The sequence below is a fragment of the Phyllobates terribilis genome, unplaced genomic scaffold (assembly GCF_046119375.1).
Source record: "Phyllobates terribilis strain yellow unplaced genomic scaffold, ASM4611937v1 Scaffold_4__5_contigs__length_816908805, whole genome shotgun sequence".
NCBI lineage: Eukaryota > Metazoa > Chordata > Amphibia > Anura > Dendrobatidae > Phyllobates > Phyllobates terribilis.
The window spans coordinates 412917783-412942701 of NW_027362764.1; positions in this window are offsets into that span (position 1 = coordinate 412917783).

Consider the following 24919-nt stretch of genomic DNA (forward strand, 5'->3'; position numbering starts at 1 on the left):
GGTATCTAAAAAAAAAGCAGTTTGAGTGTGTCTCTCACTGTTCAGCTGCAAATATCTCTATTTAAAAAAGTGTGGTATACCCCAGTAAACAATAACTGTGGTTTTGCCATCCCACGGTAAAAAATCTCTATTATTCAGCTTTTGGTAGTTTTTTCCGTAAAGAAAAACAGTAGTGTCTCTTGACTGTTGTGACACAAAAATATATCTGTTGAAAATAGTCTTGTGTAGGCCCGACATCCCAGTGTGGTTTCGCAGTTCCACGGGTCAAATCGCTGTACTATCCAGTTTTGGGCCTTTGGTATCTAAAAAAAAGCAGTTTGAGTGTGTCGCTCACTGTTCAGCTGCAAATATCTCTATTTAAAAAAGTGTGGTATACCCCAGTAAACAATAACTGTGGTTTTGCTATCCCACGGTAAAAAATCTCTATTATTCAGCTTTTGGTAGTTTTTCCGTAAAGAAAAACAGTAGTGTCTCCTGACTGTTGTGACACAAAAATATATCTGTTGAAAATAGTCTTGTGTAGGCCCGACATCCCAGTGTGGTTTCGCAGTTCCACGGGTCAAATCGCTGTACTATCCAGTTTTGGGCCTTTGGTATCTAAAAAAAAAGCAGTTTGAGTGTGTTGCTCACTGTTCAGCCGCAAATATCTCTATTTAAAAAAGTGTGGTATACCCCAGTAAACAATAACTGTGGTTTTGCCATCCCACGGTAAAAAATCTCTATTATTCAGCTTTTGGTATTTTTTCCGTAAAGAAAAACAGTAGTGTCTCCTGACTTGTGACCCAAAAATATATCTGTTGAAAATAGTCTTGTGTACGCCCGACATCCCAGTGTGGTTTTGCAGTTCCACGGGTCAAATCGCTGTACTATCCAGTTTTGGGCCTTTGGTATCTAAAAAAAAAGCAGTTTGAGTGTGTCGCTCACTGTTCAGCCGCAAATATCTCTATTTAAAAAAGTGTGGTATACCCCAGTAAACAATAACTGTGGTTTTGCCATCCATCGGTAAAAAATCTCTATTATTCAGGTTTTGGTAGTTTTTTCCGTAAAGAAAAACAGTAGTGTCTCCAGACTGTTGTGACACAAAAATATATCTGTTGAAAATAGTCTTGTGTAGGCTCGACATCCCAGTGTGGTTTCGCAGTTCCACGGGTCAAATCGCTGTACTATCCAGTTTTGGGCCTTTGGTATCTAAAAAAAAAAGCAGTTTGAGTGTGTCGCTCACTGTTCAGCCGCAAATATCTCTATTTAAAAAAGTGTGGTATACCCCAGTAAACAATAACTGTGGTTTTGCCATCCTACGGTAAAAAATCTCTATTATTCAGCTTTTGGTAGTTTTTTCCGTAAAGGAAAACAGTAGTGTCTCCTGACTGTTGTGACACAAAAATATATCTGTTGAAAATAGTCTTGGGTAGGCCCGACATCCCAGTGTGGTTTCGCAGTTCCACGGGTCAAATCGCTGTACTATCCAGTTTTGGGCCTTTGGTATCTAAAAAAAAAGCAGTTTGAGTGTGTCTCTCACTGTTCAGCTGCAAATATCTCTATTTAAAAAAGTGTGGTATACCCCAGTAAACAATAACTGTGGTTTTGCCATCCCACGGTAAAAAATCTCTATTATTCAGCTTTTGGTAGTTTTTTCCGTAAAGAAAAACAGTAGTGTCTCTTGACTGTTGTGACACAAAAATATATCTGTTGAAAATAGTCTTGTGTAGGCCCGACATTCCAGTGTGGTTTCGCAGTTCCACGGGTCAAATCGCTGTACTATCCAGTTTTGGGCCTTTGGTATCTAAAAAAAAAGCAGTTTGAGTGTGTCGCTCACTGTTCAGCAGCAAATATCTCTATTTAAAAAAGTGTGGTATACCCCAGTAAACAATAACTGTGGTTTTGCCATCCCACGGTAAAAAATCTCTATTATTCAGGTTTTGGTAGTTTTTTCCGTAAAGAAAAACAGTAGTGTCTCCTGTCTGTTGTGACACAAAAATATATCTGTTGAAAATAGTCTTGTGTAGGCCCGACATCCCAGTGTGGTTTCGCAGTTCCACGGGTCAAATCGCTGTACTATCCAGTTTTGTCTCTTTGGTATCTAAAAAAAAAGCAGTTTGAGTGTGTCGCTCACTGTTCAGCCGCAAATATCTCTATTTAAAAAAGTGTGGTATACCCCAGTAAACAATAACTGTGGTTTTGCCATTCCACGGTAAAAAAATCTCTAATATTCAGCTTTTGGTAGTTTTTTCCGTAAAGAAAAACAGTAGTGTCTCCAGACTGTTGTGACACAAAAATATATCTGTTGAAAATAGTCTTGTGTAGGCCCGACATCCCAGTGTGGTTTCGCAGTTCCACGGGTCAAATCGCTGTACTATCCAGTTTTGGGCCTTTGGTATCTAAAAAAAAAAGCAGTTTGAGTGTGTCGCTCACTGTTCAGCCGCAAATATCTCTATTTAAAAAAGTGTGGTATACCCCAGTAAACAATAACTGTGGTTTTGCCATCCTACGGTAAAAAATCTCTATTATTCAGCTTTTGGTAGTTTTTTCCGTAAAGGAAAACAGTAGTGTCTCCTGACTGTTGTGACACAAAAATATATCTGTTGAAAATAGTCTTGGGTAGGCCCGACATCCCAGTGTGGTTTCGCAGTTCCACGGGTCAAATCACTGTACTATCCAGTTTTGGGCCTTTGGTATCTAAAAAAAAAAGCAGTTTGAGTGTGTCGCTCACTGTTCAGCCGCAAATATCTCTATTTAAAAAAGTGTGGTATACCCCAGTAAACAATAACTGTGGTTTTGCCATCCTACGGTAAAAAATCTCTATTATTCAGCTTTTGGTAGTTTTTTCCGTAAAGGAAAACAGTAGTGTCTCCTGACTGTTGTGACACAAAAATATATCTGTTGAAAATAGTCTTGGGTAGGCCCGACATCCCAGTGTGGTTTCGCAGTTCCACGGGTCAAATCGCTGTACTATCCAGTTTTGGGCCTTTGGTATCTAAAAAAAAAGCAGTTTGAGTGTGTCTCTCACTGTTCAGCTGCAAATATCTCTATTTAAAAAAGTGTGGTATACCCCAGTAAACAATAACTGTGGTTTTGCCATCCCACGGTAAAAAATCTCTATTATTCAGCTTTTGGTAGTTTTTTCCGTAAAGAAAAACAGTAGTGTCTCTTGACTGTTGTGACACAAAAATATATCTGTTGAAAATAGTCTTGTGTAGGCCCGACATTCCAGTGTGGTTTCGCAGTTCCACGGGTCAAATCGCTGTACTATCCAGTTTTGGGCCTTTGGTATCTAAAAAAAAGCAGTTTGAGTGTGTCGCTCACTGTTCAGCTGCAAATATCTCTATTTAAAAAAGTGTGGTATACCCCAGTAAACAATAACTGTGGTTTTGCTATCCCACGGTAAAAAATCTCTATTATTCAGCTTTTGGTAGTTTTTCCGTAAAGAAAAACAGTAGTGTCTCCTGACTGTTGTGACACAAAAATATATCTGTTGAAAATAGTCTTGTGTAGGCCCGACATCCCAGTGTGGTTTCGCAGTTCCACGGGTCAAATCGCTGTACTATCCAGTTTTGGGCCTTTGGTATCTAAAAAAAAAGCAGTTTGAGTGTGTTGCTCACTGTTCAGCCGCAAATATCTCTATTTAAAAAAGTGTGGTATACCCCAGTAAACAATAACTGTGGTTTTGCCATCCCACGGTAAAAAATCTCTATTATTCAGCTTTTGGTATTTTTTCCGTAAAGAAAAACAGTAGTGTCTCCTGACTTGTGACCCAAAAATATATCTGTTGAAAATAGTCTTGTGTACGCCCGACATCCCAGTGTGGTTTTGCAGTTCCACGGGTCAAATCGCTGTACTATCCAGTTTTGGGCCTTTGGTATCTAAAAAAAAAGCAGTTTGAGTGTGTCGCTCACTGTTCAGCCGCAAATATCTCTATTTAAAAAAGTGTGGTATACCCCAGTAAACAATAACTGTGGTTTTGCCATCCATCGGTAAAAAATCTCTATTATTCAGGTTTTGGTAGTTTTTTCCGTAAAGAAAAACAGTAGTGTCTCCAGACTGTTGTGACACAAAAATATATCTGTTGAAAATAGTCTTGTGTAGGCTCGACATCCCAGTGTGGTTTCGCAGTTCCACGGGTCAAATCGCTGTACTATCCAGTTTTGGGCCTTTGGTATCTAAAAAAAAAAGCAGTTTGAGTGTGTCGCTCACTGTTCAGCCGCAAATATCTCTATTTAAAAAAGTGTGGTATACCCCAGTAAACAATAACTGTGGTTTTGCCATCCTACGGTAAAAAATCTCTATTATTCAGCTTTTGGTAGTTTTTTCCGTAAAGGAAAACAGTAGTGTCTCCTGACTGTTGTGACACAAAAATATATCTGTTGAAAATAGTCTTGGGTAGGCCCGACATCCCAGTGTGGTTTCGCAGTTCCACGGGTCAAATCGCTGTACTATCCAGTTTTGGGCCTTTGGTATCTAAAAAAAAAGCAGTTTGAGTGTGTCTCTCACTGTTCAGCTGCAAATATCTCTATTTAAAAAAGTGTGGTATACCCCAGTAAACAATAACTGTGGTTTTGCCATCCCACGGTAAAAAATCTCTATTATTCAGCTTTTGGTAGTTTTTTCCGTAAAGAAAAACAGTAGTGTCTCTTGACTGTTGTGACACAAAAATATATCTGTTGAAAATAGTCTTGTGTAGGCCCGACATTCCAGTGTGGTTTCGCAGTTCCACGGGTCAAATCGCTGTACTATCCAGTTTTGGGCCTTTGGTATCTAAAAAAAAAGCAGTTTGAGTGTGTCGCTCACTGTTCAGCAGCAAATATCTCTATTTAAAAAAGTGTGGTATACCCCAGTAAACAATAACTGTGGTTTTGCCATCCCACGGTAAAAAATCTCTATTATTCAGGTTTTGGTAGTTTTTTCCGTAAAGAAAAACAGTAGTGTCTCCTGTCTGTTGTGACACAAAAATATATCTGTTGAAAATAGTCTTGTGTAGGCCCGACATCCCAGTGTGGTTTCGCAGTTCCACGGGTCAAATCGCTGTACTATCCAGTTTTGTCTCTTTGGTATCTAAAAAAAAAGCAGTTTGAGTGTGTCGCTCACTGTTCAGCCGCAAATATCTCTATTTAAAAAAGTGTGGTATACCCCAGTAAACAATAACTGTGGTTTTGCCATTCCACGGTAAAAAAATCTCTAATATTCAGCTTTTGGTAGTTTTTTCCGTAAAGAAAAACAGTAGTGTCTCCAGACTGTTGTGACACAAAAATATATCTGTTGAAAATAGTCTTGTGTAGGCCCGACATCCCAGTGTGGTTTCGCAGTTCCACGGGTCAAATCGCTGTACTATCCAGTTTTGGGCCTTTGGTATCTAAAAAAAAAAGCAGTTTGAGTGTGTCGCTCACTGTTCAGCCGCAAATATCTCTATTTAAAAAAGTGTGGTATACCCCAGTAAACAATAACTGTGGTTTTGCCATCCTACGGTAAAAAATCTCTATTATTCAGCTTTTGGTAGTTTTTTCCGTAAAGGAAAACAGTAGTGTCTCCTGACTGTTGTGACACAAAAATATATCTGTTGAAAATAGTCTTGGGTAGGCCCGACATCCCAGTGTGGTTTCGCAGTTCCACGGGTCAAATCACTGTACTATCCAGTTTTGGGCCTTTGGTATCTAAAAAAAAAAGCAGTTTGAGTGTGTCGCTCACTGTTCAGCCGCAAATATCTCTATTTAAAAAAGTGTGGTATACCCCAGTAAACAATAACTGTGGTTTTGCCATCCTACGGTAAAAAATCTCTATTATTCAGCTTTTGGTAGTTTTTTCCGTAAAGGAAAACAGTAGTGTCTCCTGACTGTTGTGACACAAAAATATATCTGTTGAAAATAGTCTTGGGTAGGCCCGACATCCCAGTGTGGTTTCGCAGTTCCACGGGTCAAATCGCTGTACTATCCAGTTTTGGGCCTTTGGTATCTAAAAAAAAAGCAGTTTGAGTGTGTCTCTCACTGTTCAGCTGCAAATATCTCTATTTAAAAAAGTGTGGTATACCCCAGTAAACAATAACTGTGGTTTTGCCATCCCACGGTAAAAAATCTCTATTATTCAGCTTTTGGTAGTTTTTTCCGTAAAGAAAAACAGTAGTGTCTCTTGACTGTTGTGACACAAAAATATATCTGTTGAAAATAGTCTTGTGTAGGCCCGACATTCCAGTGTGGTTTCGCAGTTCCACGGGTCAAATCGCTGTACTATCCAGTTTTGGGCCTTTGGTATCTAAAAAAAAAGCAGTTTGAGTGTGTCGCTCACTGTTCAGCTGCAAATATCTCTATTTAAAAAAGTGTGGTATACCCCAGTAAACAATAACTGTGGTTTTGCCATCCCACGGTAAAAAATCTCTATTATTCAGGTTTTGGTAGTTTTTTCCGTAAAGAAAAACAGTAGTGTCTCCTGTCTGTTGTGACACAAAAATATATCTGTTGAAAATAGTCTTGTGTAGGCCCGACATCCCAGTGTGGTTTCGCAGTTCCACGGGTCAAATCGCTGTACTATCCAGTTTTGTCTCTTTGGTATCTAAAAAAAAAGCAGTTTGAGTGTGTCGCTCACTGTTCAGCTGCAAATATCTCTATTTAAAAAAGTGTGGTATACCCCAGTAAACAATAACTGTGGTTTTGCCATTCCACGGTAAAAAAATCTCTAATATTCAGCTTTTGGTAGTTTTTTCCGTAAAGAAAAACAGTAGTGTCTCCTGACTGTTGTGACACAAAAATATATCTGTTGAAAATAGTCTTGTGTAGGCCCGAAATCCCAGTGTGGTTTTGCAGTTCCACGGGTCAAATCGCTGTACTATCCAGTTTTGGGCCTTTGGTATCTAAAAAAAAAGCAGTTTGAGTGTGTCGCTCACTGTTCAGCCGCAAATATCTCTATTTAAAAAAGTGTGGTATACCCCAGTAAACAATAACTGTGGTTTTGCCATCCCACGGTAAAAAATCTCTATTATTCAGCTTTTGGTAGTTTTTTCCGTAAAGAAAAACAGTAGTGTCTCCTGACTGTTGTGACACAAAAATATATCTGTTGAAAATAGTCTTGTGTAGGCCCGACATCCCAGTGTGGTTTCGCAGTTCCACGGGTCAAATCGCTGTACTATCCAGTTTTGGGCCTTTGGTATCTAAAAAAAAAGCAGTTTGAGTGTGTCGCTAACTGTTCAGCTGCAAATATCTCTATTTAAAAAAGTGTGGTATACCCCAGTAAACAATAACTGTGGTTTTGCCATCCCACGGTAAAAAATCTCTATTATTCAGCTTTTGGTAGTTTTTCCGTAAAGAAAAACAGTAGTGTCTCCTGACTGTTGTGACACAAAAATATATCTGTTGAAAATAGTCTTGTGTAGGCCCGACATCCCAGTGTGGTTTCGCAGTTCCACGGGTCAAATCGCTGTACTATCCAGTTTTGGGCCTTTGGTATCTAAAAAAAAAGCAGTTTGAGTGTGTCGCTCACTGTTCAGCCGCAAATATCTCTATTTAAAAAAGTGTGGTATACCCCTGTAAACAATAACTGTGGTTTTCCTCTTCCACGGTTCTAATCTACTCTTTATTACCCTTTTTCCATTGATAGTGCCAGTGTAAGCTATTTTACTTCATTTACAATGGGCAAGGCGCGTGGCAAGGGACGTGGAAGTGGACGTTCTGGTGATGGTTCGTGCAGAGGACGGGGCTGTGGCCAAGGTGAAAATGTGCCACAACCAACAGCCACATCTTCTCGCTCCCACTTCTTGACCGAATTACTAGGGAAGCACAGAAGAACACCAGTATTGAGAACTGATCAGTGTGAACAGGTTATTAGTTGGATAGCAGATAATACTTCCAGTTTCCTGGGCACCACCACCTCCGGTCTGTCTTCCACACGGTCAACTCTTAATAGCCGTGAGTCTCGACCGCATACTCCTCCTCACCCTGATGCTCCTTCCTCCCACCATGCCGAGTGTCGTCAGACAGCAAGTGATCCCACACTTGGACACTCTGAAGAGCTGTTCACTGGTCCATTTCCATATTTGGGCCCCTCGCCTGATACGCTTGAAGTGGTGGAAGAGGAGATCCCATGTTGCGATGACCAAATATTTGAACAGCCACGGCCACAGGAAGTCGACGTTGGCAATCTGTCACAAGAGGTGGACGATGACGAGACATAATTGCCAGGAAGTGAGGAGGAGGATTGTGGTGCGCAAGTGGAAGAGGAGGAGGTGGTGGATGATCTAGTAACTGACCCAACGTGGAAGGAGGACATGCAGAGTGAGGCCAGCAGCACACAGGGGGAGGGAGGCAGAGTACCCCAACAGGCAGGAAGAAGCAGTGTGGTGGCCGCACACAGAAGGCAGGCAACCGTTCCCCGTAACACCAACACGAGGGACGTTGCCAGTACAAGCGGTAGGTCTTCCAGAGTCTGGAATTTTTTTAAAGACTCTGCTGATAACCCCAAAAAGGTCAAATGTTCCACCTGCCATGCCAGCATCAGCAGGGGTGACAAAACTACCAGCCTGACCACCACCAGCATGATCAGGCACATGGCAGCAAAGCACCCGACTTTGTGGGGCGAAACCCAGGGTCCACGACCAGTGTCAGCGGGTGTCACCACTGCTTCTTCCACTGTTGTGCATGCAATAGAACCCCCTGTTGTGTGTGCAAGGCAATCCCCTGTCCATACTGCATGTAAAGATGCCCCCTCCTCTCAGTCTTCACTTGTTATGGCAGTTTCTCAAGAAACAGCATCAACGTCCACGTCCATGTCCCACCGCAGTGTTCAATTGTCCATTTCCTCCTTTGGACTCACTCAATGGTCTTCCACACCCACCCACAAAGATGGCCACACACTGGACCTCATCTTCACCCGCCTCTGTTCCCTATCTAACCTCTCTAACTCACCACTCCCTCTCTCTGACCATAACCTCCTCACATTCTCTACCCTCTCCTCTCCGGGTGCAAAATCCCCACTCCACAAACTCACACACCCTCGCAGAAATCTCAAACACCTTGACCTACACTCTCTCTCTGAATCCCTCCTTCCTCTCACAGACATAAATTCCTTGCACGATGCAGACGTTGCTGCTGCTTCATATAACACCACAATAGCTGCAGCTCTAGACTCGATCGCCCCTCTCACACACACCACACCTCGCACATTCAACAGGCAACCCTGGCACACTAAACTTACCAAAGAACTGCGCCGGGCCTCCAGGGTTGCGGAGCGGAGATGGAAAAGGTCTCACTCCATCGAGCACTTCATCGCATTCAAGCAATCCCTCACTAATTTCAAGTCCGCACTCACTACAGCAAAACAAACCTACTTCTCATCTCTCATATCCTCCCTATCTCACAACCCTAAACAGCTATTTAACACTTTCAACTCTCTCCTTCGTCCCCCAGCACCTCCTCCCTCTTCTCTCATCTCAGCCGACGACTTTGCCTCATTCTTCAAACAGAAGATTGACACCATCAGACAAAACTTTGTCCTAAAGTCCACACAACCCCTCCTCATATCTACTCAACCCTCCTCCTCCAAACCCCACTTCTCCACCATTACAGAAGGTCAAGTCTCCTCTTTACTCTCCAAATCACACCTCACCACCTGCGAACTTGACCCAATCCCATCCCACCTCATCACTAACCTCACCTCAGTCTTCATCCTAACCCTAACCCACCTCTTCAATGTATCACTAACAACCGGAGTCTTCCCCTCATGTTTCAAACATGCCGCAATCACACCCATCCTCAAAAAGCCCTCGCTTGACCCTTCCACTCTGACCTGCTACCGCCCCATATCACTTCTCCCCTTTGCCTCAAAACTTCTAGAACAACATGTCCACCTTGAACTGTCCTCCCACCTCTCCTCCTGCTCCCTCTTCGACCGTCTACAATCTGGCTTCCGACCGCATCACTCGACTGAAACTGCCCTGACCAAAGTCACCAACGACCTACTAAATGCCAAATCCAAGCGACACTACTCCATCCTCCTCCTTCTGGACCTGTCATCTGCCTTTGACACAGTGGACCATTCCCTCTTACTCCAGATTCTCTCATCTCTTGGCATCACGGACTTGGCTCTATCTTGGATCTCCTCATACTTAACAGACAGGACATTCAGCGTCTCCCACTCACGCACCACCTCCTCATCTCGCCCCCTATCTGTCGGTGTCCCCCAAGGTTCAGTTCTAGGACCCCTGCTCTTCTCCATCTACACCTTTGGCCTGGGACAGCTCATAGATTCTCACGGCTTTCAGTATCACCTCTATGCTGACGACACACAGATCTACCTCTCTGGACCCGATATCTCCTCCCTACTAACCAGAATCCCACAATGTCTGACCGCCATCTCATCCTTCTTCTCCGACAGGTTTCTAAAACTCAACATGGATAAAACAGAGTTCATCATCTTTCCACCCTCTCATTCACATCCCCCATCCGACCTATCCATCAACGTCAATGGCTGTTCACTCTCCCCAGTCCCACAAGCTCGCTGCCTTGGGGTAACCCTGGACTCTGATCTCTCCTTCAAGCCACATATTCAAGCCCTTTCCACCTCCTGCCGACTCCAACTCAAAAACATCTCCCGGATCCGTGCATTCCTCAGCAAAGACTCTGCAAAAACACTAGTGCATGCCCTCATCATATCCCGCCTCGACTACTGCAACCTCCTGCTCCGTGGCATCCCTTCCAACACTCTTGCACCTCTCCAATCTATCCTAAACTCTGCTGCTCGACTAATCCACCTGTCCCCCCGCTATTCCCCGGCCTCTCCTCTCTGTCAATCCCTTCACTGGCTCCCTATTGCCCAGAGAATTCAGTTCAAAACTCTAACCATGGCATACAAAGCCATCCACAACCTGTCTCCCCCATACATCTGTGACCTAGTCTCCCGGTACTTACCTGCACGCAACCTCCAATCCTCACAAGATCTCCTGCTCTACTCCCCTCTTATCTCCTCCTCCCACAATCGTATACAAGATTTCTCCCGTGCTTCCCCCCTACTCTGGAACTCTCTACCCCAACATATCAGACTCTCGCCGACCGTGGAAACCTTCAAAAGGAACCTGAAGACCCACCTCTTCCGACAAGCCTACAACCTGCAGTAAACACCACTGCACGACCAGCTCTACCCTCACCTACTGTATCCTCACCCATCCCTCGTAGACTGTGAGCCCTCGCGGGCAGGGTCCTCGCTCCTCCTGTACCAGTCGCTGACTCGTTTTGTTAAGATTATGTAAATGCTTTTGTTATGTATATCCCTATCACATGTAAAGCGCCATGGAATAAATGGCGCTATAATAATAAATAATAATAATAATAATAATATCCCAGACTTTTGAACGAAAGCGGAAATTCGCAGCTAACGCCCCACAGGCCACAGTCCTAAATTCGCACATTTCTCGACTGCTTGCATTGGAAATGCTGCCTTTTAGGCTGGTGGAGACGGAATCCTTCCGCAATCTTATGGCGGTGGCCGTCCCTCAGTAATCGGTCCCCAGCCGACACTATTTTGCCCGGTGTGCCATCCCCGCACTACACAAGCACGTGTCCCAAAGCATCTGCCATGCCCTCAACAACACAGTTACTGGGAGAGTCCACCTGACAACGGACACGTGGACAAGTGCTTGTGGCCAGGGATGGTACATCTCTCTGACGGCACACTGGGTAAACATAGTGGAAGCCGGGACCCAGTCGGACCTTGGGACGGAACACATCCTCCCCACACCGAGGATTGTGGGCCCTATGTCAGTCAGAGTTGCCCCCACAGTGTACAGCTCCTGCGCATCCTCCTCCTCCTCCTCCTCATGTTCAGCCTCCATCTCAGATATCAGCACATCAGTTACAAGCTGGAAGCATTGCAGTACTGCCTCCGCCAAGCGGCAACAGGCTGTGCTGAAACTCATAAGCTTAGGTGATAAACCTCACACTGCTTGTGAGTTGTGGACAGCTGTGAAAGAGCAGGCAGATCTGCGGCTGAGACCGCTGAACCTACATCCCGGCATGGTCGTGTGTGACAATGGCCGTAACCTGGTGGCGGCTCTGAGGCGAGGTGAGATCACACACGTACCATGCCTGGCTCAAGTGCTTAACCTCGTGGTTCAGCGGTTTCTTAAATCGTACCCCTAGTTGCCAGATCTGCTCGTGAAAGTACGCCGCCTGTCTGCTCATTTTCGCAAGTCGGCTACAGCTTCTGCCGTCCTTGTTGTGTTGCAGCAGCGTTTGCAGCTTCCGGCACACCGACTGGTGTGTGATGTCCCCACACGTTGGAACTCTACCCTCCACATGTTGCAAAGGATTTGTGAGCAGAAGAGAGCAGTTGTGAAGTACCAGCTGCAACAAGGCCGTCGATATTCAGGTCTGACTCCACACATAAGACCTCAGGAGTGGACCTGGATGTCTGACATATGTACCATCCTGACAAACTTTGAGGAGGCCACCAAGATGGTGAGTGGCGATGACGCCATCATTAGTGTCAGCATCCCACTTGTCTGTCTTTTGCAACGCTCTCAGCAGAGAATTAAAGAGGAGGCATTGCAGCCAGAGTATGATGAGATGGATCAAGAAGCCGTAGCGGGCGATTACACACAGTCCAGCCTCATCTCATCCCAACGTGCATTGGGGGACAATGAGGGAGAGGAGGAGGAGGAGGAAGAACAGGAGCTGCTATCATGCGTTGTAGACGGTAGTACCTGTACAAGTGTCATACCGTCGGTTCAGCGTCGGTGGCCTGAGGACAGGGGGGGAGGAGGAAGAGGAGGAGGAGGAGGAGAGCATGGTCAGTCGTCATCTTGGTGAGGACACGGAAATCTTGCCCGATACCAGTCTGGCAGGCATGGCTGACTTTATGTTACGCTGCCTTAACCGTGACCCTCGCATTGTCAAAATGTTGGGTGACAGGCATTACTGGTTGGTGACACTTGTAGACCCCCGCTCCAAGGAGAACTTTCACTCTCTTATTCCTGAGGTGGAGAGGTTTACAAAAATGGGGCAGTACCAGAAGGCCCTTGCTGCAGAACTCTTAAAAAAATTCCCATCTGAACACGCTAGCGGCAGAGGTCACAGTTCGTTGCCCAACCAAAGCGTACAGGCGAGAGAGATGCAACTCCAATCCAGCAGAGGCAGGGGAACACTGTCAACGTTCTGGGACAGTTTTCTGACACCCGCCCAGCTTATAGGCCCTGAGGCGCGGGGTACTCTCACAAGGAGTGGAAAGTTTCAAAAGATGGTGAGGGAGTACCTTGCCGATTGTACCAGCGTCCTCCGTGATTCCTCTGTGCCTTTTAATTATTGGGTATCCAAGCTGGACACTTGGAATGAACTCGCTCTGTACGCCTTGGAGGTCCTGGCCTGCCTGCCGCTAGCGTGTTATCGGAGCGTGTTTTTAGTGCCGCTGGGGGAATTATAACTGATAAGCTCACTCGCCTGTCAACTGACAATGCTGACAAGCTGACCCTTATCAAAATGAACAAGGGCTGGATTGGGCCAGACTTCTCATCACCACCAAATGACAGCAGAGTAACATAAAGTCAAATCCACTGTGTTATTTCGGGAGGTGTATTCACATGCACCGCTTCACACCCACACATGGGTATACGCTTCCTCGTTTCGGCTGTTTAATCTTCTTCTCCTTATCCTCAGCCTCCACCACCACTATACCACCAGGGTGCCAGCATTGCAAGTTCCTCCATCCTTATTTTTGGCAGCTTTTGCTTGCAAGGCATAAGCAAATACTATGGGACACCCACTCCCCAATAATGGGACTTATGTTTGTAATATGCTGTACTGCATGGCTCTTGTAAGGGGCATTGCAAGTTGCTCCTTCCAAATTTTTGGCAGCTTTTGCTGGGAAAGCATAAGCAAATACTATGGGACACCCACTCCCCAATAATGGGACTTATGTTTGTAATATGCTGTACTGCATGGCTCTTGTAAGGGGCATTGCAAGTTGCTCCGTCCTAATTTTTGGCAGCTTTTGCTGGGAAAGCATAAGCAAATACCATGGGACACCCACTCCCCAATAATGGGACTTATGTTTGTAATATGCTGTACTGCATGGCTCTTGTAAGGGGCATTGCAAGTTGCTCCGTCCTAATTTTTGGCAGCTTTTGCTGGGAAAGCATAAGCAATTACTATGGGACACCCACTCCCCAATAATGGGACTTATGTTTGTAATATGCTGTACTGCATGGCTCTTGTTAGGGGCATTGCAAGTTGCTCCGTCCTAATTTTTGGCAGCTTTTGCTGGGAAAGCATAAGCAAATACTATGGGACACCCACTCCCCAATAATGGGACTTATGTTTGTTATATGCTGTACTGCATGGCTCTTGTAAGGGGCATTGCAAGTTGCTCCGTCCTAATTTTTGGCAGCTTTTGCTGGGAAAGCATAAGCAAATACTATGGGACACCCACTCCCCAATAATGGGACTTATGTTTGTAATATGCTGTACTGCACGGCTCTTGTAAGGGGCATTGCAAGTTGCTCCTTCCTAATTTTTGGCAGCTTTTGCTGGGAAAGCATAAGCAAATACTATGGGACACCCACTCCCCAATAATGGGACTTATGTTTGTAATATGCTGTACTGCATGGCTCTTGTAAGGGGCATTGCAAGTTGCTCCATCCTAATTTTTGGCAGCTTTTGCTGGGAAAGCATAAGCAAATACTATGGGACACCCACTCCCCAATAATGGGACTTATGTTTGTAATATGCTGCACTGCATGTGACGCGCCCCCTGGGCCGTGTGTACACGTGTGTGGGATACCCGGTGCCGGGTCTCTGGGGTCTGTAGTCTCCGTGGCGGTGACCCGGTCCCGTGGCTCAGGCTAGTCAAACCAGTGGCAGTCTTTCTTAGGTTTTGAGGTTAATTGTCCGACTGCGCCACCCGTGGATTGCGGTCAGGGAGTACCACCGCTGCGAGGCAGACCACTGAGGCTGGTGTTGTGTGCGCAACATAGAATGGGATAACTCCCCTCGGGAGTACTGAGCAGGAATGACTCAGAGTCTTTGCAGTGCAGTTCAGGGTCTTTACTGATGATTATAAGGTAGACCCTCCCGGGAGTACTGGCTAGCATAAGAGGCCTGGTCAGTCTGTGAGCAAGCAGGAGTTCCCCTGGCCAGGTGGAGTTGTAGGCCTCCCCATCTGTCTGCACTCTTCCTGGCTACCTTGCTGTAAGCGGGTAGAAGTAGCCCACGTCCCTGAGTGTACAGTGTAGTGCTCACCCGTATGGCTGGTGACTTGGGGCCTTCTGTTAGCCTCCGCTCCACGATGGCGGTGCTGGTCCCTTGCTTGTAACTGAGCCTCCGGGCTTCTATGGCCAGAGGACCTGAAATCCCCTGCCAGCTGGTTTCTGCTGCTGGATATATAAGTCCTCACAGCTTCGGACTCCTGTGTCCGGTTCCTATTGTCTTCTGCCAGGGCGAGTTCTGCTCAGCTTCCAGCCCCTGGTCTTTAGCTCCTAGCTCCTACAGAGCTCCTTGCTGTTACTTTCCCTTGCTCTCACTCTGACTCTGACTGTTCTCTGACTCACTCAACCCTGCCCCAGATCCAGTTTATAAGGGCAGAATTCTCCCCTCCCAGGATTGGGGCAGGAGGATGTTGCATGTTTAAGGGATCCTGACCAGGAAACCTCCCACTTGCTCTCCGACGTAATATCTCTATTACTGTGGTGACCAGACCCCTGGGGTGCCACACATGGCTCTTGTAAGGGGCATTGCAGTTCCTCATAATTTTTGGAAAGCCTTCCATTCACTGCTTAGGCCAACAGTGCACGGGAGACCCAGTTGCTATAAATGGAAAAAAAGGTTTAGTTAACGAACTCTGACCTCCATGTCATTTCCAAGGGGCATTGGAGTGCCTCTAAATTTTAGGTAGGCATTGCACTCACTGTATGCCCTATAACTGTGTAGCCGAACCGCTCATTTTGTTACAGAAACATATCCTACAAGACATATCTGGTTGACTGGCCTGATATTGATGTGAATGGTCCCTGTTCCTCCTGCTCTTTCTCCTTTGCCACTACCTCATCCATCATTTATCACCTGAAGCTTTGTTTTAGCGGGAGTCATAGAACTTGGATAGTAGCAGGAAAACATCCAGCAATCCTCGGAGGAGGTAGGATATGCGCCAAAACGCTGACCACCTCAGGCCTAGCCGCTACTACATATATGCGCTTGCATTACAACAAAACAAAGCAGATGCTAACTTCTATCATCCTCATCATGCTCCTCACCTTGGCACTCTCAACTCCCCTGATGGAGAAGCCAGGGCCCACCGGAGGGTCTGATAGTCCGGTGGGCTTGGCCAATGCTGCCCTAAAGCAGGCCAGGCTAAGAACAGTGTGGGAAAGGTTACCGGGACAAATAGGGGTGGCTGGGGACCGAGTATGGACACCCGGCCACCCCCTGGAGGCTGGGGAGCAAGCGGGGACACCCGGCCACCAGGCGGCTGGGGACTGAGTATGCATACCAGGCCACCGACACAGCCAGGCGTGGTGGCCAGATTCCCCCTCCACATGCCTAAAAGGCCCAATTTAAAGTGCAAGCAAGCAAGCAGTATGGTATTGCAGCCAGGGGGTGGGTGGGTGGCAGGCTGCATACTTGCGCTTGCATTGCAAGGAATGGGGGAGGTACAATTGAACACTGCCCTGGGACAAGAACTTGCATGGGGAGTGTTGCAAGTCTGCATCTTCTGATGCAGTAAGGATCACTTATGATGGGCACACTTTTAGACAGTGACCTGGGAGTCAGAGATGCTTCCAGGGGTCTTCCCCATGCTATTCCCTTGTCTTTTCAGCACTTTATGCATGTGTCATACAGCACATGGCCAGATAAGGTTGTAAAATGTTAAAATGACATTTCACGGTGAATGCATTTGTCATAGTTGAAAGCAATACAAAAGTGCAAAAACGCATGAAAAATGCTACTTGTGAACATAGCCGAAGGTGTGGAGGAGTATTTTTGTTTTTGGTCATTTATTTTACCTTATACACAAGTCTTTACCCTGGAAAGGATGTTCCTTAGCATATTTCACAGGAAAAAGTTTCACTTTCGTTTTTGAACGTTTTATTGTGAGCCTGTAAAAGTGGCTTAATACCTCTGACCACGTTGTTGACAGCAGTGACCTAGGGGTCAGAAATGCTTCCTGGGGCGATCCCCATGCTGTCCCCATGTCATTTGAGCACTGTCACTATCATTTTGGGCACTTGTTAGGCTTTTAAAAGACTGCCGGGGGTGCCACTGCAAAAATGCTCGAGTCTCCCATAGACTAACATTGGGCTCGTTGCTCGGGTCGAGCACCCGAGTATCACGGCGAGCTCGGCCCGAGTTTCGAGCACCCGAGCATTTTAGTGCTCGCTCAACACTACTAAGCATCTCTGGGAACTCCTTCAAGATTGTTGTAAGACCATTTCCGGTGAGTACCTCTTGAAGCTCATCAAGAGAATGCCAAGAGTGTGCAAAGCAGTCATCAAAGCAAAAGGTGGTTACTTTGAACAACCTAGAATATAAGACATATTTTCAGTTGTTTCACACTTTTTTGTTAAGTATATAATTCCACATGTGTTAATTCATAGTTTTGATGCCTTCAGTGTCAATGTACAATTTTCATAGTCATGAAAATACAGAAAAATCTTTAAATGAGAAGGTGTGTCCAAACTTTTGGCTTGTACTGTATATAGTGTGACCAAGTTGACAAGCACTTTCCAATTGATGCTAAAATCGCTTGGAAAGTGCTTGTCAACCCGCATGCGGAAATGCAAGTGAAGAACGCTTCACTTCCGCATGTCCCTGGCAGGAAAACGCATGTACAATCCGCATGCGTTTTTTTTCTGCCAGGGAGATGCAGAAACGCTCAGGAAAAAATCCTGAGCATTTCTGCATCGTGGGCACATAGCCTTATAGTGTCTGCCTTTATTGCCTCTTGTGGTAGGGAGTTCCACAGTCCGACTTCTCTGACTGTAAAGAATACTTTCCTATTGAGCTGCCAGAATCACCTTTCCTCCTCAAGTAATGAGTGCCCTTAGTATGGTCTTTGGAAGGAATAAGCCATGTGCTAGTCCTTTGTACTGACCCCACATATATTTGTACATGTAAATGAGGTCACGTCTGAGATGTCTTTTTTCTAAGCTAAAAAGCCCAACTTTTCCAACCTCTCGTCATATGGGAGGCCTTCCATTCCTTCTAATAATCTAGTTGCCCGCCTTTGTACTGACTTTTTGTACTGACTGTATATCCTTTTTAAAATGTGGAGCCCAAATTTTGATCCCATTTTCTAGATGTGGTCTCACCAGTGATTTATACAGGGATAATACCAGGAGGCCAGGATGAATTGTAGAAGTCTTAAAATATGAGGTCAATAATATAAATATTGGGTACTTGCATATACATGATTTACTGTATTTGTAAAAAAAAGTATAAGAACATATGAAATGCTTATAATTGCAATCCAGTATCCTAAAGAAATATCTGACTACAAGATTTAAGAATAATAAAGTAGCAAACTTTGTGAAAATCTAAATTTGAATCAGTCTGTAAACTTTTGGCCACAATTGTGCACAAATGTATCCCTTTATTCCATGATGCATGATAAATGATAAACTGTATAATGATAAAATCATGTGCAAGAACTTTTCTAATGTACTATTTCCATTTTCATTGCTCTTTACAAATTTTATAATACCTTAGACATCACTCATCTCTTCATTTCTATTCTCTCCAAAATTGTTATGGGTTTCATAGTAAACTTGTGTACAGTCAGTATATTATTAAAAGAATATTTCACTTTTGTACTCGTCTTCTACAGTTTCCCTCTGTTTCTGTATCTATGTAACCTCTTGGGGAGCTCTTTATGACAGAATCCCATTCTGGCAGCACTTCAAGCTGTTCTTTCCTATCATGTGAAATGTCAAGGGGCAAACATTTTGCCATCACAATGTCACCTGTGATAACTAGGGAATACAAGGAATGAGTCTGTATAGTTCCAGCTACGGCTGAAGCACAAAAGACTAAAATGAGCCCTAGTATATTCTTTAGTATAAAATATGGATTTTTATTATTCTCACCATGTTCCCCTTTTACCAGAAGAAATTCCAGTAGAGAAACAGAAAAACACAAGGTATTTCTTTATATTCGTACCACTATAAACCCTGATTGTCGTGCTTTGCTTTGATGAACCGTCCTGGGATGTTGGAATCACACATCATAGATATAAAATTGACATTTCAATGACAGAGTACTAACAGCTGCTCCTTTTGTTATCATCTGTGTCTAGCGTAAAGCCGTAAAGAAAAATCAGACCTGTTGTACAAATCATGCATGTGCAAGTAAAATGTGTCATTTTTTTATCACAGATGTAATAAAAACATCTATTCTTCAAACATCAGAATTTCTCATATTCAGTCAGATTGTCCATTTGCCTTATTGTAATAGGTATAAAAGATAAAATAACATTATCTCACTTTTTCTCATCCTAGAAGTACCTTTAGTTTACTTAGATTTTGGTATGGTCCACTTATAAGGAATCCATCAACTCAAATTGTCCTTTTACAGATTCATTTTGTTCCAGCAGCTCCACTAAGTATGATTTGGAAGCATGCTGGTCTTCACCTTTTTCTTCTAAACAGTGATCTGGCCCTTGCTTCAAGGAACCCTGGATTACATCCACAAAGTAATTGTTGGAAGGTGAATCAAGTTGAGGGAAAATGTAAATGAGTCAGTGGAAAAACAGAGAGGCAGTGACAAGAACAAAATTGGAACCAAAAGCATAGCCAAAGGAAGCCGGGTCAGTGATGAGGAGGTCAAGAAGTAAAAAGAGGCAGAAAGAAGTCAGGCAGTCAACGGCTCAATTAAACAGAGGATCAAGTGTCAGGAACACAGATGGTTGAGAAAGCCAGAAGATCATTGATCAGTAGTGTTGACCGAGCACTAAAATGCTCGGGTGCTCGAAGCTCGGGCCGAGCTCACCGTGATACTCGGGTGTTCGACCCGAGCAACGAGCCCAATGTTAGTCTATGGGAAACCCGAGCATTTTTGCGGCAGCAACCCCGGCAGTCTGTAGAAAGCCTAAAAAGTGCCCAAAACCATAGTGGCAGTGCTCAAAAGACATGGGGGCAGCATGGGGATCGCCCCTGGAAGCATTTCTGACCCCCAGGTCACTGCTGTCAATAACGTGGTCAGAGGTATTAAGCCACTTTTACGGGCTCACAATAAAACGTTCAAAAACGAAACTGAAACCGTTTTCCTCTGAAATACAGTATGTTAAGGAATTTCCTTTCCAGGGTAAAGACTTGTGTATAAGGTAAAATAAATAACCAAAAACAAAAATACTCCTCCACACCTTGGGCTATGTTCACAAGTAGGATTTTTCACGCGTTTTTGCACTTTTGTATTGCTTTCAACCGTGACAAATGCATTCACCGGGAAATGTCATTTTAACATTTTACAACCTTATCTGGCAATGTGCTGTGTGACACATGCATACAATGCTGAAAAGACATGGGAACAGCATGGGGAAGACCCCTGGAAGCATCTCTGACACCCAGGTCACTGCCTAAAAGATTGCCCATCAGAAGTGATCCTTGCCGCTTCAGTAGATGCAGACTTGCAACTATTCCTGTGCAAGTCCTTGTCCCAGGGCAGTGTTCAATTCTACCTCCCCCATTCCTTGCAATGCAAGCACAAATATGCAGCCAACCACCCACCCACCCACCCACCCACAGGCTGCAATACCATACTGCTAGCTTTCACTTGAAATGGGGCCTTTTAGTTTGGAGGAGGCAGAAGCTGGCCACTACCTCATGGCAGCTTTGGCAGCGAGGTATCCATACTCAGTCCCCAGCCACCCGGCGGCCGGGTGTCCACGCTCGGTCCCCAGCCACCATGGGGCGTCCGGTGTCCATGCTCGGTCCCCAGCAGCCCCGCGGCCGGGTGTCCACACACGGTCCCCAGCCGCCTAGGGGCGGCCGGGTGTCCATAAACGGTCCCCAGCCGCCCCTATTTCTCCTGTCACCTTCCCTCACACTTTTCTTAGCCTGGCCTGCTTTAGGGCAGCATTGGACGAGCCCACCAGAGAACCAGACTCCTCCGGTGGGCCCTGGCTTCTCCATCAGGGGAGTTGAGAGTGCCAAGGTGAGGAGCATGATGATGATGATAGAAGTTAGCATCTGCTTTGTTTTCTTTTAATGCAAGCATAAATGTGCAGCCTGCCACCCACCCACCCCCAGGCAGCAATGCCATACTGCTAGCTTGCACTTGAAATGGGACATTTTAGTTTGCAGTAGGCCGAAGCAGGCCACTACCTCATGGCTGCTTCGGTGGCCTGGTATCCATACTCAGTCCCCAGCCGCCCGGCGGCCGGGTGTCCACACTCGGTCCCCAGCCGCCCCGCGACCGGGTGTCCACACACGGTCCCCAGCCACCTGGGGGCGGCCGGGTGTCCATAAACGGTCCCCAGCCGCCCCTATTTCTCCTGTCACCTTCCCTCACACTTTTCTTAGCCTGGCCTGCTTTAGGGCAGCATTGGACGAGCCCACCAGAGAACCAGACTCCTCCGGTGGGCCCTGGCTTCTCCATCAGGGGAGTTGAGAGTGCCAAGGTGAGGAGCATGATGATTATGATAGAAGTTAGCATCTGCTTTGTTTTCTTTTAATGCAAGCATAAATGTGCAGCCTGCCACCCACCCACCCCCAGGCTGCAATGCCATACTGCTAGCTTGCACTTGAAATGGGGCATTTTAGTTTGCAGTAGGCCGAAGCAGGCCACTACCTCATGGCTGCTTCGGTGGCCTGGTATCCATACTCAGTCCCCAGCCACCCGGCGGCCGGGTGTCCACACTTGGTCCCCAGCCGCCCCGTGACCGGGTGTCCACACACAGTCCCCAGCCACCTGGGGGCGGCCGGGTGTCCATAAACGGTCCCCAGCCGCCCCTATTTCTCCTGTCACCTTCCCTCACACTTTTCTTAGCCTGGCCTGCTTTAGGGCAGCATTGGACGAGCCCACCAGAGAACCAGACTCCTCCGGTGGGCCCTGGCTTCTCCATCAGGGGAGTTGAGAGTGCCAAGGTGAGGAGCATGATGATGATGATAGAAGTTAGCATCTGCTTTGTTTTCTTTTAATGCAAGCGTAAGTGTACAGCCTGCCACCCACCCACCCCCAGTCTGCAATGCCAAACTGCTAGCTTGCACTTGAAATGGGGCCTTTTAGTTTGGAGTAGGCCAAAGCTGGCCACTACCTCATGGCTGCTTCGGTGGCCTGGTATCCATACACAGTCCCCAGCCGCCCGGTGGCCGGGTGTCCATAAACGGTCCCCAGTCGCCCCTATTTCTCCTGTCACCTTCCCACACACTTTTCTTAGCCTGGCCTGCTTTAGGGCAGCATTGGATGAGCCAACCAGAGAACCAGACTCCTCCGGTGGGCCCTGGCTTCTCCATCAGGGGAGTTGAGAGTGCCAAGGTGAGCAGCATGATGATGATGATAGAAGTTAGCATCTGCTTTGTTTTCTTTTAATGCAAGCGTAAGGCTATGTGCCCACGATGCAGAAATGAAGCAGAAAATTTCTGCAGCATTTTTGCATCTCCCTGGCAGAAAAAACGCATGCAGATTGTACATGCGTTTTTCCTGCAGAATACATGCGGATCCACATGCGGATTCACATGCATTTCCGCATGTAGATTGACAAGCGCTTTCCAGGCGATAGCATCACTTGGAAAGTGCTTGACAACTAGGTCACACTGTATAAATCCATGCAAACAGCATGGATTTATACAGTGTGAACCGTAAAAATTAAAACAAATCAAGCTATACTCACCCCCGAGGCCCCGGCGTGGGTGCAGCGCTGCTTCCTGGCTGGTTCCCGGCTGCCGGCATATCGCGAGACAGAGCGGTGAAGGGCCTGCGGTCACATGACTGTGACGTCACCGCAGGTCCTCAAGCGATGCCGGCATTCAGAGAGAAGACGCCGGACAGGTGAATATAACTTTATTTGTTATTTTATTCTTTTTTTACAGGTACAATGGTACCCAGGTCTGGATGAGAGTCTTCTCTCCTCCAGAACTGGGTACCATCTACACATAGAAACGCATAGAAGCCGCTTGTACAAATGTACAGTCGCGGTTTCTATGCGTTTCAATGCAAGTCAATGGCGGGAGTTCCGCTGCGCTACCGCAAAATTAAATGACATGCTGCGGATTTTTGTACGCAGCATAAACGCTGCGGAAAAATCCGCAGCATGTGCATAGAACATGCGGAATCCCCTTGGGGACCATGGGGTGCGGATTACCTAGCGTTTCACAAGCGTTTATGCTGCGGAAATTCTGCAGCATAAACGCTTGAAAAACGCTACGTGGGCACCCAGCCTAAATGTGCAGCCTGCCACCCACCCTCCCCTAGGCTGCAATGCCATACTGCTAGCTTGCACTTGAAATGGGGCCTTTTAGTTTGGAGGAGGCCGAAGCTGGACACTTCCTCATGGCTGCTTCGGCGGCCTGTTATCCATACTCAGTCCCCAGCCGCCTGGCGGCCGGGTGTCCATAAACGGTCCCCAGCCCCCCTATTTCTCCTGTCACCTTCCCAGACACTTTTCTTAGCCTGGCCTGCTTTAGGGCAGCATTGGACGAGCCCACCAGAGAACCAGACTCCTCCGGTGGGCCCTGGCTTCTCCATCAGGGGAGTTGAGAGTGCCAAGGTGAGGAGCATGATGATGATGATAGAAGTTAGCATCTGCTTTGTTTTCTTTTAATGCAAGCGCATGTATGCAGTAGCGGCTAGGCCTGAGGTGGTCAGCGTTTTGGCGCATATCCTACCCCCTCCGAGGATTGCTGGATGTTTTCCTGCTACTATCCCAGTTCTATGACTCCCGTTAAAACAAAGCTTCCGGTGATAAATGATGGATGAGGTGGTGGCAAAGGAGAAAGAGCAGGAGGAACAGGGACCATTCACATCAATATCAGGCCAGTCAACCACACATGTCTTGTAGGATATGTTTCTGTACCAAAAGGAGCGGTTCGGCTACACAGTTATAGGGCATACAGTGAGTGCAATGCCTACCAAAAATTTAGAGGCACTCCAATGCCCCTTGGAATTGACATGGAGGTCAGAGGGCCTTAACTAAGCCATTTTTTCCATTTATAGCAACTGGGTCTCCTGTGCACTGTTGGCCTAAGCAGTGAATGGAAGGCTTTCCAAAAATTATGAGGAACTGCAATGCCCCTTGAAACAGACGTGGATTACAGCATACTAAAAACCTTCTACCCACTATTGGGGAGTGAGTCTCCCTTAGTGTTCGCCTATGCATTGAAAAGCAAAAGCTGACTAAAATTAGGAGGAAATGCAATACCCGATGGAAAAGTCGTGGAGGTCGCAGTAGCTTAACAAGACGGTTTTAATGCCCCTTGGAAAAGTGGTGGAGGTCACAGTAGCTTAACAAGACGGTTTGAATGCCCCTTGGAAAAGTGGTAGAGGTCACAGTAGCTTAACAAGATGGTTTTAATGCCCCTCGGAAGAGACGTGGAGGTCGCAGTAGCTTAACAAGACGGTTTTAATGCCCCTTGGAAAAGTGGTGGAGGTCACAGTAGCTTTACAAGACGGTTTGAAAGCCCTTTGGAAAAGTGGTGGAGGTCGCAGTAGCTTAACAAGATGGTTTTAATGCCCCTTAAAAGAGCCATACAGTATAGCATCTTAAAAACATTATTCCCATTATTGGGGAGTGGGTCTCCCATAGTCTTTGCTTATGCCTTCCAAGCAAAAGCTGTCAAAAATTAGGACGGAGAAACTTGCAATGCCCCTTACAAGAGCCATGCAGTACAGCATATTACAAACATTATTCCCATTATTGGGGAGTGGGTCTCCCATAGTCTTTGCTTATGCCTTCCAAGCAAAAGCTGTAAAAATTAGGACGGAGGAACTTGCAATGCCCCTTACAAGAGCCATGCAGTACAGCATAT